Source organism: Phyllobates terribilis, unplaced genomic scaffold (assembly GCF_046119375.1).
Source record: "Phyllobates terribilis strain yellow unplaced genomic scaffold, ASM4611937v1 Scaffold_3__8_contigs__length_932513732, whole genome shotgun sequence".
Lineage (NCBI taxonomy): Eukaryota > Metazoa > Chordata > Amphibia > Anura > Dendrobatidae > Phyllobates > Phyllobates terribilis.
This window is the reverse complement of record NW_027362763.1, coordinates 806,963,563-806,982,141: the sequence shown is the minus strand read 5'-3', so window position 1 is coordinate 806,982,141 and position 18,579 is coordinate 806,963,563. Positions and strand designations below refer to the sequence as shown.

The 18,579-nt window shown below is 43.7% G+C and overlaps 1 long non-coding RNA gene across 1 annotated transcript; it reads right to left on the bottom strand.

Moving 5' to 3' along the window:
* Positions 1-7,248: 7,248 nt before the first annotated feature.
* On the bottom strand, positions 7,249-10,662 carry LOC141258346 (uncharacterized). The gene is made up of 3 exons (XR_012318295.1): positions 10,410-10,662; positions 8,997-9,062; positions 7,249-7,626 (listed from the first exon to the last, which is right to left on the bottom strand). It is a non-coding gene; the product is annotated as an uncharacterized lncRNA (long non-coding RNA).
* Between the last annotated feature and the right edge of the window lie 7,917 nt (positions 10,663-18,579).

Genomic DNA, 18,579 nt, shown 5'->3' with positions numbered 1-18,579 from the left:
CCGACCACCGACCTCAGCGCTGACGATCTGGCCAATTATTTCAAAGAAAAAATTGACCATATCCGACAGGAAATTTTCTCCCAATCCCCAAATGTTATGCATGCTCCCCCCCGCCACATTGTATCTTGCTCATTTTCTGACTTCGAACCAGTCACGGAAGATGAAGTGATCAGGCTCCTTGCATCTTCTCGCCCTACCACCTGCACCAGTGATCCTATTCCCTCACATCTCCTTCAGTCCCTTGCTCCAGCTGTCACCACTCACCTAACTAAAATTTTCAACCTTTCCCTCTCATCTGGTATCTTTCCCTCTTCTTTTAAACACGCCAGCATACAACCATTACTTAAAAAACCATCCCTCGACCAGAACTGCACGGCCAACTACAGACCTGTTTCCAATCTTCCCTTTATCTCTAAACTCCTGGAACGTCTGGTCCATTCCCGTCTAATCCGCTATCTCTCAGACAACTCTCTTCTTGACCCTTTACAATCTGGTTTCCGCTCTTTACATTCTACTGAAACTGCCCTCACTAAAGTCTCTAATGATCTACTAACAGCTAAATCTAATGGTCACTACTCCCTGCTGATTCTCCTGGATCTCTCTGCAGCATTCGACACTGTGGATCACCAGCTCCTCCTCACTATGCTTCGCACTATTGGCCTCAAGGACACTGTTCTCTCCTGGTTCTCCTCCTATCTCTCTGACCGCTCCTTCTCTGTGTCTTTTGCCGGCTCCTTCTCCTCCTCTCTCCTTCCCCTTACTGTCGGGGTTCCTCAAGGATCAGTCCTAGGCCCCCTTCTTTTCTCCTTATACACCGCTCCCATTGGACAAACAATCAGTAGATTCGGTTTTCAGTGCCATCTCTATGCTGATGACACCCAATTATACACCTCTGCTCCGGACGTCACCCCTGCATTACTACAAAAGACCAGTGATTGTCTTTCTGCTGTGTCTAACACTATGTCCTCCCTCTACCTAAAACTGAATCTGTCGAAAACTGAACTACTCGTCTTTCCTCCCTCCACTAACCTACCTGTGCCCGATATTGCCATTTCTGTTTGTGGCTCCACCATTACTCCCCAACAACAAGCCCGCTGTCTTGGGGTCATTTTTGATTCAGATCTTTCTTTCACTCCTCACATCAAATCACTCGCTCGTTCATGTCATCTACACCTCAAAAACATCTCAAGAATCAGGACTTTTCTCACCTTTGACTCGGCAAAAACTCTTACTGTAGCTCTTATTCATTCTCGTCTTGACTATTGCAACGCTCTACTAATCGGTCTCCCTCTTACTAAACTCTCCCCTCTCCAATCCGTCCTGAACGCAGCAGCCAGGATCATATTCCTCGCCAGCCGCTACTCAGATGCCTCTTCCCTGTGCCAGTCATTGCATTGGTTGCCCATCCAATATAGAGTTCATTTTAAACTTATCACGCTTACCCACAAAGCACTCCATGCTTCAGTACCCCCCTACATCTCCTCCCTCGTCTCAGTCTACCACCCTACACGTGCCCTCCGTTCTGCAAATGACTTGAGACTAAAATCCTCCATAATCCGAACTTCCCACTCCCGTCTCCAAGATTTCTCGCGTGCTGCGCCAATTCTCTGGAATGCACTACCCAGGACAGTTCGATTAATTCCCAATATCCACAGTTTCAAGCGAACCCTAAAAACACATTTCTTTAGACTGGCGTATCACCTAAACACACTCTGTCCATCCAAGCTTTCCCCCGTATTAAAATCTTCTTCAACTTCGGGTTCAAACCAACCATGCACATAAAAGCCTCTGTCAGGACTGCACACATACTGGCTGGCGACCAGTCCATGTATTATTATTTATCCTATTCAGTATATCAAGGCTGCATTATACAATATATGTACTTTTTACCTTTTGTGTCTCCCCCACTTCCTCATAGACTGTAAGCTCGCGAGCAGGGCCCTCACTCCTTTCGATATGAGATATGCTTATTCTGTATTGTCTGTACAAGTCCCCCCTAAAATTTGTAAAGTGCTGCGGAATATGTTGGCGCTATAAAAATAAACTATTATTATTATTATTATTATTATTATTATTATTATATTATATTATCTATGTGTGATGCTCTATTCTTTCTATTTTAAATTGTCGGGTACTGGTGTTTGCCGCTGCTGAATTGCTGGCCGGCTTTTTTAAAAAGACGGTGCATGAAAACACTATTATTTTTTTATTAAATCCTTTAACACTAAATGACAAGTACAGTAAGCTGAACGCTGCCATCCAGCTTGTCATCCTTCAGAGACACTGCAGAGCGCAGGCATTATGGGAACTTCCGATTCCGGTATTCGATATTCTAAAAGTATCGGAACTCAGTATCGGAACTCCGATACCGCGAATATCAGTCGATACCCGATATTTCAGTATCGAATTGCTCACTAGTTATAACATATTATAACAATGGCCAGTAGATGGCAGCAAAATACAACAAATATAATAAATACAATATATGGTAAAACCATGTAACATTAGGAAAATGTTCCTGCAATGGCTGATAGTCTTTTCAAGCAAAGAGCTGGACAGCACAACCCTATTCAGCTCATACACTCTCCACAAACTCTGTCTGCCTAACTCCTGCTATCACCAGGATTGATAATATATGCAGCTGGATTAGTCCTTAGAAGGAATGTTAGTTCAGATGTGTATATATAGCTGTGGAATAACAAATACGTCACTAATAAACTGCCAATTCTCTCCCTAGCTCAGCAGCAGCTCTTCCTACTCTGCCTGTCTGAAGGATAGACTGTGATGAGCATAGGTTCACCGGGTCTGATATAGACCTGATTACGCTATGCGGCCAGCCAATCACTGTAATGCCACAACCAACATGGCTGCGGCATTACAATGAGTGACAGACAATCCCCGCATGTTTATTCACTATTAAAACAGCAGCAAATATGCGGGGGAGGAACTTGAGCTCCCGCCCGAACATCCCAGAAGAACTCGCCGAGCATCTAGAGCAGTGAGATGCTCGGGCGAGTACAGAGCAGGAGCGCGCATGCTCGCTCATCACTACTCATAAGGCTATACTGATGGAAAGTTAAAAAAGTTATGGTTCTTGGAAGAAGGGGAAGAAAAAATAAAAAAGGAAAAAAAATGCGAAATGGCCCTGAGGTGAAGGGGTTAAGTTTACTACCTGGCACTCTTATTAGTTTATATGGGAGAAATCTGGTAACAGACTCTCTTTGAATCCTACATGCAGTAGAATTTTATGGGCAGCATAGTGGCTCGGTGGTTAGCACTGCAGCCTTGCAGTGCTGGGGCCCTGGGTTCAAATCCCACCAAGGACAACATCTGCAAGGAGTTTGTATGTTCTCCCTGTATTTGCATGGGTTTCCTCCCACACTCCAAAAGACATACTGATAGGGAACTTAGATTGTGAGCCCCAATGGGGACAGTGCCCATAATTTCTGTAAAGTGCTGTGGAATTAGTTGCACTATATAAGTGAGTGACATAAATAAAAAAAAAAATTAATTAATTAAAAAAAAAAATTGCAATTATCTCCAGCCACATCATGTCCCCTTTTGATTTATTTTTCCTTTTTTCCCTATTTACTTTAATGGGGGAAATATGGCATGACAAAATTGCCTTGATAAACCACAATTCTTCTAGTTTAGTGCAGCTTTTGATAGACTTTCTAAAATTGGAAAGAAAATGAATAGATCATGTTCTACGAAAACAAAAATACTGCTGACAACAACAATCCTACCCCAGGACTGAAACATGGTTATCTAGTTGTCTCATTTTTGTAATTAATTTCAAAAGAAATATATTAGCCAAATCTGTCTAGGGCTTTTCTAATACGCTGTACACTGTAATCAATCTGTACATTCACAGATTTGAGTAATCAGATTGTGCTAGAGTGTTCCAAAATTATTCATTATATTAAATAATGTTCTTGGACACAAATAGAGCAAGTCTATTCCTGTGACAAAAGTGCTGAATAGACACATTGGCTCCCATCTGTATAGAGGAGACATTTATTGCCTCATAAACCTAAATGTAAATGATTCCATATTTTAAATAGCTGACACTGTGGTATCCTGAGTGCTGCAGATTGGGATATGTGGGTATCTCAGGCAAGTCAGGTTACCTCTGGCTGACTGGCCTTCTAGAAATGCAAGCCAGTCATGTGTAGTTATTGTTAGCATACTTATGAATTGCACAAATAATTCACATGGATTTGTCTGTTTTAACTCAGTAGGAAGAATGCATCAATATAATTATTCTCAAGGGGAACACTGCAAAGGAAATATGTGAAATTCTTGTCTAGGTTTAGTGAATGTATGAAGAGTCAAACAAGTATAAGCTAAAATTTCAAATAATCATTTTTTTTTAAATAAAAATGACATCACCGAAAGCTATATATTAAAAATATTACAAAACAAAGTCAACCACAGATTACAAATTTAAAAGTAGCAGAAATGTGTACACAAGAGCAATCTTATCTAGTAGCAATGTCTCAAACAGTTCCCAGTGGTTTCTGTGAAAAAAATGAAAAAAAGTATTTAAATTACAAAATAATAAAATGCAAGAATTATTTTTAGCTTTAATTGCTGGAAAAATTAACACCTACATTTGTAATAGCAGAATCGCTTCTTACTTATTTATATTATAGATAGATAAATAAACTGAAGGATAAACAGAACCACACTTCTCAACATTAAAGGGAATCTATTGCCAGGTTTTCAACACCTTATCACATATTACTAGTAGACTAGTAAATCTGCTGTCAGGTAGTCAATCATATCCCATCACCCCTACACCACCAATGATTGACAGTTTTCTGTGTACACTGAACATGGAAGCTGTCAATCAGTGATGTGGGCGAGGTTATGCAGAGCTCAACATTTAGAGAATTGATAGATCTGCAGCAGATAGCACAGTGATTTTATCAAAATGACAGCAAGCAGCTCAGTAAGTGATGCATTGCTGGAATCAGGGTCTCTGTTTCTACAATCAGATGAGGAAGCAAAAATCTGTTGACGGATTCCCTTTAATATTGCAATACCAAGAAGAAAAAGGGATGGAATTACAGAAACAACAGGATCGACAGACACCACTGGTGTTTTTCTGATGCGTCTTCCACTTCAAACATAATTCAGGTATGCCAGCGGCTAAAGGTTGCCATGTGGAATAGAGGCATAATAACCACGGGCGCAGAGGTCGTAACTGGGCTTGTGTGTGTGGAGGCCTGCCAACGCCAAGACAAACTTCAACTGGATGATAGTCATCGGGCGCATATTCAGTTGAAGTATATTGAGGCGCAGAGACTCTTTAGTTTCGTAAGCAGCAATACACACTGCCGGCCAATCAGAGGCCAGCATCTGTTGTCGACATGCACGTTACTGCGGGCACATGGAAGTGAAATCATGTGCTCCCGTTGCTTGCATGCTGAAATCAGCTGCTGGCTTCAGAAGAGGACAACACGCGGTGGGGGAGCAGGGGGAAAGTGAGTATAATTGTTGATTTTTTTCTATGCATTAAAGATCAGCGTCAGAAGGGGAGAAATATACCAGAATGGGGATATACCAGGATGTGGCCCAGTATAAGGGACATAAAGTGGGGAAAATAAGTATTTGATACACTGCCGATTTTGCAAGTTTTCCCACCTACAAAGAATGGAGAGGTGTGTAATTTTTATTGTAGGTACACTTTGTTATGGAAACCTTCTTTGTTTTTAAGGAGAACTTTGGAATAGACAGCAAAGGGTCTTCACATTGCCAGTGAGATTGAAATTAAAATACTTCATCGATGAAGGGAGAGAGACAAAATACGTGCGACATGCATTGTCAGCAGGTAGAGACTTCTGGTGTGCCAACAACGACTCACCACATTTATTAGCTAGACAAAAAGCGGAACTACATTTCTTACATACAACTGAACAGTAAATCAAAATAGACAATCAGTAATAACACACTTCCCTTGGCCCAACGTAAAACCTTATCAGGGAATTCACAGGAAACCATTATCTTAGTCAGACATTCCATAATTCAAGTCTTACACTAAAACTTCAGACATAGAATAGTTATAATTGTTTTCCTAAATAATAATAATGTATCTAGATATAAAAAATTAACCATAACAACTCCTCCCTTTTTATTATTTTACAAAATAATTTATTCATCAGCTACTTCCCCATGCTATAAAAGCCTGGAGGGGACAAATCCCGTTCATCGACAAATATCTTGCTTGTAAATCTCATCATATATGTTTATAGGAGAAGTGGCATTATATTTCGCAGGCCTGTGATGCTTAATCTTGCGTGTTTTCTTGCATAGTCTCTTAATAGCAAATATACTAATCCTCGCAACTATATACACTAGTAATATCAAAATTCCTATTTGTAGAATACCTTGTAGGATGCCCATTAGCCATCCACCTATACCCTTGAACCAATTGACAGGATTAAGAAATGAGAAAGTGTCGCTCCATCAGGAATCTTTGTTGACATGATGTTCTTGGAGCCACTCATCCCTCATTTCTCTAACTATCTCTATCTTGGTCTTTACCTGGAAATTTCCTGCAGGGTCTATGTAGTGGCAACAAGTAGGGCCTATTATGTGACACATCCCGCCCTCTCTAGCAGTCAAGTACTCTAAAAGTAGAAGGTGTCAGAAAGACCAGTGTGCAAACTCCTGTGAAATTGTGAGGTAACCACTTGTAAGCCTGATGTCCACATACAATATATAAACTCCCTGGTGCTCCAACAACAGTGTTGTTGAAAAGACTAGCAATCCATTTAGATAACAAGGTGGTACTTAATTTTTCCATAATTTTTCCCTGATACTGAGTGTCATTTGAGGTAAAACCTGATAATAGATTTTGCAAGGTGACATTTACAAAATGAAGCTTAGGATTGAGAGTGGCATCGACCGCTATATACTGCATAGCACTCTGAATAGTCAGCTGTAGAAAAAGGAAACCCTCTGGATTTTATCTGAATACAGCTGCAAGAGGTAAAGTTCGGATAACAGGAGAGGTCGACACGACTGGTCGCCCAAGACATTTCAGTCTGACTTAGAGGTGGACCACTCCTGTTAAACAACAACCATGGCTTAGTCACCCAAGCAGCTACAGTTAGACCTACAGCCTTCTTTTTTTTTGCTATTCTTAGTCTAATAGGAAAATTGTAGTTGCTTAAGTAAAACATTTCTTGAAAGTCACTGGAATAGCTAAATAAGGCATAGTATTGGAGGATATTGGACTATGGGTGCATATTCAACAGTTCTTAGGACAGTCATTAGAGTTCATGTCTTGGAGTAAGACTTGGTGATGCTTTATCAGTTTGTTATCCCAATTCTCTTTAAGTACTTCATGAAGAGTTAGGGCAAGGGGTACGGTTGCTATCACCATAGTCCAAACAAACAGGGTCATCATCTTTGCTGCTGCTGGGGTTCAAAACCTTTTTACAATGGCTGTCGTGGATCCAAGTGTCCTTGCCTTGAAGCTTGACAGAAGTGGCAATGGTTAACAGCACTTGGAATGGTTCACTGTATCTGTGCTCCAGTGATCTCCTCATATGTCTCTTTACCACGACCCAGTCTCCTGGTACCAAAGTGTGTGAGTGCCGCTGAGGCAATCGGCGTCTGGAATAGAGGAAAGAATATGATTATGAGTAACAGTGAAATGTTTATGCAACTCCAGAACATATTCAGTGAGAGAACCATAGGAGGCCTGCAGCTGCTGTGGGAAATACAACCCTGTCTTAGGGACACTACCAAACTGTATTTCATATGGGGACAGCTTCTCCCTCCCCTTGGGGCTGTCCTCACTGAATACAATGCTATGGGCAAACAATCTACCCAGGACAAGTGTGTTTCTTCCATGGACTTTTAAATTTTTAGTTTCAAGGTACCATTGAGGCGTTCCACCTTCCCACTACTTTGTGGATGATAGGGAAAATGGAAAGCCTGTTCTATCCCAAGAGTGACCATAATTTGTTTCATTAGTTCTCCAGTAAAGTGGGTTCCTCTGTCACTTTCTATATTTTCGGGCACCCCATATCTACAAACCACCTCACTGAGCAAATTTTTAGCAGAAGTTTTTGTGTTTGCTTTAGTCACCATCCAAGCTTCTGGCCACCCAGAGAAAAGGTCAATGGTAGCTGTATGTAGTCCACCTGCAGTCTCTGAAATGGGTAATCTGGTTTTGGTGTGTATTTTCGTGGGACTCGAATAGGCCTACCAGGGTTATGTTTTGCACAAACTAGACATTCTTGAACATACTTTGCAGTCGTATTCAGGAACCCTTGGGCACACCAGTTTTGTAGCACCACTGCAGACATAACACCCTTTGAGTTATGCACAGGAGAATGTGAAAGGTCAGCCATCATGGGGAACAGGCAGCGTGGAAGGCAAATACGTTTGTTTACCTGCCATACCCCTGACACTGACTGTACGGCACCCGCTTTGACCCATGCATTCTGCTCGTGAGGGGGAGCCTGGGTCTGAAAGACCTGCAGTAGGTCGAGGTCCATGGCTACTGGGGCCAGTGCAGGGGATGTCTCCTTATTTGAAAGGGAGCTTCCTGCACTTCCTGACTCTGAGTCTCCTGGGGTTCCCTCACCTGCTATAGCCAGTATTTCTGTCAGAGATAGTCGTGATGCTTCCTTAGCCGCTTGGTCGGCCAAGGCATTCCCTACTGCAAGGGGAGTTTGTTCCCGAGTGTGTGCTGACACTTTGACTATGGCTGCCCTTTGGGGAAGGATGAGTGCTGTGAGTAGCTGCTCTACCGCTTGCGCATTCCTTATAGGTTTGCCAGCAGAGGTCAAGAAATTACGGCTTCGCCACATGGCGCCAAAGTCATGTGCAACGCCATAAGCATATTACGAGTCAGAAAATACATTAATCTCTTTACTCTTTATCTTTTCTCAGATTACATGCTGCAGCAAGTGCTTTAAGCTCTGCCTCTTGCGCAGAGCAGCTGGAGGGGAGTGGTACTTGTATTACTCCCTTACCATTGTGGACTACTGCATACCCGGTGATGAATCGTCCTTGTTCACTGTCCCAAGCTCTGGAACCATCTACAAAATACTCAACAGAGGGGTTAGAGAGTGGTACATCAGTAATATTTGTCAAGCCCTTTATTTCAGCTTCCATCAATGCCTGACAATCATGTTCATGTCCCATATCAAACAGCTTCCTCATCTGCTAATTTGAAAAACAGGGTCAGGTCTTGGCTCATGTCTTGGCTCATGGTGCCTTCCTCTTCCCCATCCTGATACTTTCCTCCCTTTTCTAAATCCTCTGGAAGTAGTGTAGCTGGATTTATAACATTACAGCATTTGATAGTTATATGGGGCTGTAAGGAGTGAGACTTCATATTTTGTCAACCTTGATGCTGAGAGGTGGCGGGTCTGAGCCTGTTGAAGTACTTCAGATACAGCATGAGGAACTTGAAGTGTGAGGGGGCTTCCTAACACTATGTCCTCTGTCTTTTTAACGAGTTCTGAAGCAGCTGCAACAGCTAACACAAGTAGGAGACCCAATAATGATTGGATTTAGGGTTACAGAGTAATACCCTGAGGGCGCTGCCTACCTCCATGATCTTGGGTAAAGACACCAGACGCATATCCAGCCTGTTCGTGGCATTACAAAGTAAAAAAACTTGTCATAAGTAAGGGGTTACTGCCTTTCTACAGAATGACAGAAACTAGATCACTCCATGTGGCTCGATATGCCTCCTGAACACCCTGGAGGCGCATTCTAAATGTTAAAGTTTTTTTTCGGGAATCTGGGAGCTGGGTAGCGAGGGCAATAAGTTCACTGGGGGACAAAGGCCACTATGTTTCTATTGGCCATACATGGGGGTGGATCTCGTACCAGACATTATCAAACATCCTAGGAGGTTGAAACTGTACATGACTAGTGGTCCTCATAGGGAAAAGAGGCATCCTGGGTGTTGTCCCTGGGTGTGAAGACCCACAGGACCTGCAACAATTAACACCAGGGGGATTCTGATGACCACAATGTCTGCAAGTCCATCCCATCAACCCAGGATAAGGCAGGGGTGCTGAAGGGGGTGCAGAGTTTACATAAGGTCTGAGAGGGGTCTGAGAGTTTTTCAAACTATCATAGATTACATAAACAGTTCCATGCCTGTTTTCCTCTGATTTATGTTCACTCATTGAGAGATGTTTTGCTACTTCTAACCACATCCTAGCCTGCTCTAGTTTGTTTTTATCTTTCAACCATCCTTTCCAATTACAGATATTTCTCCCATTCCTTCTCTTCCTGATGTCTCCACTTTCCCATACCAAATTTCCTCAATATTATTTCACATCCCTCTACTGCTTCTTTCCCTTTCAGTCTCTCCACTATCTCACATGCTGGAACTGGGGCCTCGCCCTTCAGGTTAGTCAATTACTTACTGTTGCCAGTACCCATGACAGCAATCACTGTGCCAGAGTTACCGCAGAACTCTCTTCAGCACACCTAGAGCCTCTCAGACTCTAAATTTGATCCTGTCCCAGTCTCCTCTGATCCTCAAAAGACGGATCTGATCCTGTCCCAGTCTCCTCTGAGCCTCGGAAGACAGATCTTTAAGGAAGTACTAACACCGATTTTCCATCCCTGTGAGCTAGGGAGATTCTTACACACAACCAAACAAATAACAATATCAAGCCTACTGCTCCACCTACTATTCCAATTATTTCTGCATGATCATATAACATTTCCTGAGGTAATCTGCAATTATTAAATAGCTGCCTCTGCAGTTTCTCTATCAACTGGGTTAGTTCCAGGGCAAAAAAAGGAAGTCACCCAGGTGGGGGCGTAGTGTTGTGTTTTTACTACCCAGTTCAAAGGTTTTCCTTCTACACCTTGTAAAGGCACTGCGTGACAATTATATCTGCAATAAGTGTTACTTTTTATACTATATGTTTCCCGGTCTGGGTATACAGGCTAAGCAAGAACTTCAACTACTATGATTGTCCCTCTCTTGAGCTTACACAAAACAGAATCTACAAAGAAATAAGAAATAAGAATGGGGGCGCAATAGTGCTGCTACCCAGGCAAACAAAATATTAAATGAGAATGTGCTTACCTTGCGGGGTTGTGACATGCATAACTCATGTATTAAGCATGAGAGAGGGCTGCTGGAGACACCAAACCTTGGTGGTTAGCAATGTAGAAGAATGATGAAAGGTGTCAGTAATTCCGCACTCCTCCGTTAAATTAGATTATGCAGGATCCAGTCCTTTTTAGCTATACACTTGAAGAAGTGGACGGGACGTCCACGAAACGCGTCTGTTTTTAGCTTGTCAAAGGAATAAATCTATCACAAAAGGACTGGACACTGCATAATCTAATTTAACGGAGAAGCACGGAATTACTGACACCTTTCATCATTCTTCTACACAAAACAGAACACAGACACTGAGGACAACGATTCTGATTAATCAAAAACGACTTAACAAAATGTCAGTCATTCAATGCACACTGCACAATCGCTGATATTAATCCCCCTGTATTTGGGCTAAAAACTGCATTCAGTAACCCCTTTCTTGAGGGTGCCTTATCAATTTACAGGGGAATTCACTACCCTCACAGTACTACCTTACCATGAAGGATTCCTCTGTTATAGGCAATCACACTTCCCTGATCCTCTTATGGACCTATTTTCCCCTCCACCACATGTGAAGGAACACACCTAATGGGATCCCTTATCAAGCAGAGACCGCAGTCCCTTATTGGTCAATCAAAAATCATTCAGTCCCACATTCAAGGATCCTCATAGTTTACAATATTATACCAGACATTTATGACGTAAACAAAACAAACAACATAAACCAATCCTCTGACTCCTGAAATATACAGAACTGCAGAGGTGCCTAATTCCGACACACTGAGCAAGGTTGGTTACTCGTCACTACATTCAATTATCATTCAACCGTCATTCAGTCGTCAATTATACATCTAAAAATCACATTGAAACATATAAGACAAATTCAATCACTGGCAAGGGTTCAAAAAAATGATTGTCTTGTTAGGACCACCAATTACCCGCCCTGGAGCCCTCTAGGTAGCACTGAATTATTAGTAATACAAGGGGTAACTTACTACGGATGTTATTCAGTGATTCCCAGAGAGATCCTTGTTGACGGGTCCAGAGGAGGTCCGTTTGTGACAATCCCAGGTTTCAGGTACCATGTACTGTTACGGAGACCCTCTTTGTTTTTAAGGAGAACTTTGGAATAGACAGAAAAGGGCTTTCACATTGCCAGTGAGATTCAAATTACAATACTTCATCGATGAAGGGAGAGAGACAAAATACATGCGACATGCATTGTCAGCAGGTAGATTCTTCTGGTGTGGCAACAAAGACTCACCACATTTATTAGCTAGACAAAAAGCGGAACTACATTTCTTACATGCAACTGAACAGTAAGCCGAAATAGACAATCAGTAATAACACACTTCCCTTGGCCCAACGTAAAACCTTCTTATCAGGGAATTCACAGGAAACCATTATCTTAGTCAGACATTCCATAATTCAAGTCTTACACTAAAACTTCAGACATAGAATAGTTATAATTGTTTTCCTAAATAATAATAATAATGTATCTAGATATAAAAACCATAACAACTTCAACTGTGAGAGACAGAATCTAAAAATAAAAACCAGAAAATCACATTGTACTTTAAATAATTAAATTGCATTTTATTGCATGAAATAAGTATTTGATCACCTACCAACCAGCAAGAATTCTGGCTCTCACAGAATTTTTCTTTAAGAAGCCCTCCTACTCTGCACTCATTACCTGTATTAATTGCACCTGCTTTAACTCATTACTTGTGAAATAGACATCTATCCCACACTCAATCAATCACACTCCAACCTCTCCACCATGGCCAAGGCCAAAGAGCTGTCTAAGGACACCAGGGACAAAATTGTAGATCTGCACAAGGCTGGGATGGGCTACAGGACAATAGGCAAGCAGCTTTGTAAGAAGGCAACAACTGTTGGCACAATTATTAGAAAATAGAAGAAACACAAGATGACTGTCAATCTTCCTTGGTCTGGGACTCAAAGCTTTATCTCACCACGTGGGGTAAGGATGATTCAGAGAAAGTTCAAGAATCAGCCCACAACTACATGAGAGGACCTGGTCAATGACCTGAAGAATGCTGGGACCACAGTCTCAAACATTGTTAGCACCATGCCGGATCCCTGCTCTGACAGGCAGGGTCTCCCGCGTGTCCCTTTACTCACCCGCGCTGCGGTCGGTGTCAGAGACAGTGTTTTTGGATTCCAGGGCAGCAGGGAATTTTATCCTCCAGGCTGTAGTAGATGATTTCCAAATCCCAGTTCATCCGCTCCAAAACCCTCTGGAAATACCATCTGTCGATGGGAGAACTCTTCGGGAGAGCATTCGTCTGGCTACTGAGCCTCTTGAGGTCCATATTTAGATGCTTCATACTGAGAAGATAGTCTTCTATGTTCTTTCCCACGTGTCTCACGCCTTCCTTTTAGGCCTACCATGGCTACTGTAGCATTGGCGTCTCTGTCCCCTGCCAGGCACAGATGCCGTCCCCCTTTCCTCCGCGGTCCTGGTCCGGCATCTTCCGGCCTCCCTGCTGATTCTGCCGGTGCACGCAGCTTCCCTGGCACTGTGCTTAGGGCGCGCGCTCCCTCCCTCTTAAAGGGGCCGCGCGCGCCATCCTAAAAGTCCCCGGCCGATGGCCGGACAACTATCCCCATTTAAAGCAGCTCCTCCAATATGGTGGTGCCCGTGCAAGGTTGTTGCTCTGTGTTCTTAGTGTTGCTTCAGCCCTCAGGTCCTCTGAAAGTCAGTCCTGTCCGCCAGTCTGTTCTTCAGTCCACCCTGCCAGTCTGACTACAATCCAGCCCGACAGTCTGTCTATGGGCTCTACCCGCCTGCTTACCTGGAAGCACCTGCCAGTTACCTGCCGTGCCTGCCAGCCTGCTTACCTGGAGCACCTGTCTGTTACCTGCCGTGCCCTCTAGCCTGCCTACCTGGAGCACCCATCTGGCTATCAGCCGAATCAGCCTGCTTATCCGCTGTACCGGTCAGTTCCTGCCATCTGACCTGTGGGAGTCACCTGCTCTCATACAAGGTCGGTCCCAGAGTGGCACCTGGTCCCCCTGCTCGGTCTCTCCCTGGTTCACGGAGTCGACTGAGCCGCCGTGTGACCTTGGTCAGGCCAAGTAGGTATTTAGTCATGCCCCTCTGGTTCCTTCTTGCACCGCAGCACAGAAGTTCCACCACCCGGACCCGTAACAGCTACAACAGCATGAACCTGTGTTGGACTGGAGAACTGGAGAGATGCTCCGCTGGGGACATTCCTGTCATGAGAAGTGTCTGGCTCCAGTACGTCCTGGTTAAGGCCCCGTCTTCTCCAGCATCGCTGCCCGGTTTACTGTGTGCCTATTAGTCCTTTGCCGATGTATTAGACAAGAAGGAAGCAGAGATGACTGCCCTATCTACTTGATTCCCGGATCTACACCCCTTAGAGGCCGAATTTACCCTCTGTCCCCAGCTGAGACTCAAGCTATGTCGGACTACATTCAGGAGAATTTGGCCAGGGGGTTCATTCAGAAGTCCTTCTCTCCTGCTGGGGCCAGGTTTTTCTTTGCTGAAAAGAAAGACGGATCACTCCGACCCTGTATAGACTATCTGGGTTTCAACCAGATCACGGTGAAAAACAAATACCCTATCCCACTGATCACTGAGTTGATTGTAAACGCCTCTTAAACGGTCAATCGAATCCGCATTTGCTGGGGAGACGAGTGACAGACGGCATTCAATACCAGGGACGGACATTATGAATACCGAGTGATGCCCTTCGGTCTCAGTAATGCACCGGCAGTTTTCCAAGAGTTCGTCAATTATATCTTCCGGGACCTGCTTTATTCCTGTGTTGTTGTGTATCTGGACGATATTTTGGTATTTTCCCCGAATCTGGCCTCCCACAGATGAGCAGTTCGGCAAGTTCTCCAATGTCTTAGGGAGAATCGACTCTACGTCAAGTATGAGAAATGCGTTTTTGAACAGTCAGCCCTTCCCTTCTTGGGTTACATTATCTTAGATACCGGACTCAGGATGGATCCTGAGCAAGTCTCTTCCATTCTTAAATGGCCGCTGCCCATTGGAGTCAAAGCAATTCAGAGATTCCTTGGATTTATTAACTATTATCGACAATTAATTCCTCCCTTCTCCACTCTGACTGCTCCTATCTCTGCCATGCCCATGACCCAAAAAGGAGCTGATCCAAAGAACTGGTCCTCTGAGGCTGAGGAAGCCTTCCTCTCTTTTAAACGGTCCTTCTCCACTGCTCCCATTCAGCATTGTCTGGATTTGAACAAACCGTTCTTCCTAGAGGTGGACACATCCTTATTAGTGCTCACTCAAAAATCTTCTTCCGGTTGTCGAGTGTCCTGCCGTTTCTTCTCTAAGGCCTTCTCCAACTCCAGAGCGTAACTACTCCATCGATGAGCGGGAGTTACTCGCCATTAAGATGGCTTTGAAGGAGTGTGATCATCTACACGGACCCTAAGAACCTGGCATATCTCCAGTCCGCCCAGAGACTCAATCTATGCCAGGCCAGGTGGTCTTTGTTTTTTGCCCGGTTTAACTTTTTATTACATTTCAGATCCGGTGACAAGAATGTCAGAGCTGATGCCCTCACTCGCTAATTTCTGTCCGGGGATCAAGAAAAGGATCCTCAATTTATCATCGAACCATCCAAGATGGTTACTGTCACTCCAGTCAGCCTGTCGCGAATTCCCCCAGGAAAAACCCTTGGGGCTAAATCCGAGGAGGAACGAGTTTTGTCATGGGGCTACTCTTCCAAGGTGGCTGGTCACGCGGGACAAAGGAAGACGCTACAATTGATTTCTCATCCGTACTGGTGGCCATCCATAAGGAGGAAGATCTATGCCTACATGGCTGCCTGTCCGATTTGTGCCCGCAATACACTGTGTTCCAAATTATAATGCAAATAATATTTTCTCAGATTTTCCCAAATTACCTATATGAATTGCAGTCATTGTAATTTTCCAGTCAAATAACTATTAGAGTACAATTGAAAGGTTTTTGTACAAACTGCCTATGATAACAGTATATTTTTAAAAAAAATAAAAAACTCAAACTGCACTCAAAATGCATGTTCCAAATTATTATGCACAGCAGAGTTTTCAACCTTTTCATTTTAATAAAGAACAAAAAAATGGTCATTTTTGAAATTATAAGCATTAGCAGGTTATTACAAACTGAAATCAAACAGTTTTCAACTCAAAACTTTATTCTAGGTGATGTTACATTTCCACATAGGACCCCTTGCTCGAAAGGAGCTTCTGAACTCTCTCGTCCATTGAATTTGTCAGGTTTTGGATGGTTTCTGCTTCCAATTGTTTTGCATGAGGACAGAATACCCTCCCAGAGCTGTTGCTTAGATGTGAACTGCCTCCCGCCATCATAGACACTCCTTTTGATGATGCTCCAGAGGTTCTGAATGGGGTAGAGGTCAGGGGAGCATGGGTGCCACACCATAAGTTTGTCCCCTTTTATGCCTATATCTGCCAGAGATGCAGATGTGTTATGTGCAGCATGAGACTCTGCTGACTCATCCTGAGCCCCTTCTTCAAGGATCCCAGTACCACGCCAACCACCTCAGATGATGTTTTTGAGGTGGAGAACATATTGGCCATTGACTGGAGGGGATTTGGTCCCGAAGAAATCCCGAGGAGAACATTCATGCTCTGATTCTCCTCCAGAACTTCCTCGATGGTCTGAAGAGGAGGGGGCATAAATTCCCAAGGAGAACATTCATGCTCTGATTCTCCTCCAGAACTTCATCGATGGTCTGAAGAGGAGGGGGCGTAATGGGGGGAGGGGGTACTGTTAGCACCACGCCGGATCCCTGCTCTGACAGGCAGGGTGTTAGAACCCTCCTGTTTGTTTTTCCATCTTGTGTTTTGCGTTCACGTGCCTTTATATTCCAGCTCCCCCCTTTTGGCTGTGCTGGACTTCAGTGTTGTTTTGCTAGCCAGGTGCTTCTGTGTCTTTCTCAGTCAGTTCGCTTGGTCCTTCTGGGACCTCTAGTACCTTTTTGTCAGTTTATCTTTTTGTGTTCTGCAACAACTTCTCTGTTTAGGAGGTGTCTCATTTTTGTTCCAGTCCTTAGTTCTTTTAGGGACCCCTCCCCTATATGCTTTAGGTCTTCGTTCAGACTAGCCGAGGACTAAGGCGGGTCTGTTCGCAAGGAACAGGCAGCCCGCTACATCGTAGGGAATCAGCTTAGTCTTACTATAGGGATAGCTTTCCCCCTTCTTTCCTTAGTACATGTTGCAGATCATAACAGTAAGTCCAGCCCAAAAAACTAAAAGGAAAGAAATTCGGGAATCAGTATGGTTTCCGTCCAGGATTTGGCTCAACGCTTGCAGGGATTGTCTCTGGAGGTGGCTGAGCTCCAGCAACACGTGAGTAGCTGTTCTGGAGCGCATTTTGTGGAACCCAAGGTAGGGTTTTTTTATGGTAAACAGCAAGATTTTTTTTCCTTTAAAAATGCTTGTTTGTTATATTTTCGTTTGAGACCAAGGTCCTCTGGGAATGAATCACAGCGCATTGGTTTTATTATGTCACTTTTGCGCAATGAACCACAGGGGTGGGTCTTTTCTCTCCAACCTAATGATTCATGATTAAGGTCGGTAGAAGAATTTTTTTCTGCTATGGGGCTATTATATGACGATTCTGATCGAATCTCATCTGTTGAGGCAGAACTCAGGCGTTTGAATTAGGGGTCAGTTGATGATGAAAATTATTGCACACACTTTAGAAGATGGGCCTCAGAAGTTAAATGGAATGATCCTGCTCTGAAATGTCTATTTCTTGTTGGTCTGAGTGAAAGAGTTAAGGATTTGCTAATTGCATTCCCTGCACCTGAGACTCTGCAGGATGCCATGCAATTAGCTGTTCATGTGGATAGGAGGCTGAGGTCCAGGCTGAATGAGGTAAAGACTCCTGTAATGGCAGGTCCTAGTCCCCAGAACATCTGCTCAGACGGCGGAGAACCGATGGAGGTTGATGGTGTGGGGGTGCTTTGTTGGTGACACTGTTGGGGATTTATTCAAAATTGAAGGCATACTGAACCAGCATGACTACCACAGCATCTTGCAGCGGCATGCTATTCCATCCGGTTTGCGTTTAGTTGGACCATCATTTATTTTTCAACAGGACAATGACCCCAAACACACCTCCAGGCTGTGTAAGGGCTATTTGACCAAGGAAGAGAGTGATGGGGTGCTACGCCAGATCACTTGGCCTCCACAGTCACCAGACCTGGACCCAATCGAGATGGTTTGGGGTGACCTGGACCGCAGAGTGAAGGCAAAAGGGCCAACAAGTGCTAAGCATCTCTGGGAACTCCTTCAAGATTGTTGGAAGACCATTTCCGGTGACAACCACTTGAAGCTCATCAAGAGAATGCCAAGAGTGTGCAAAGCAGTCATCAAAGCAAAAGGTGGCTACTTTGAAGAACCTAGAATATAAGACATATTTTCAGTTGTTTCACACTTTT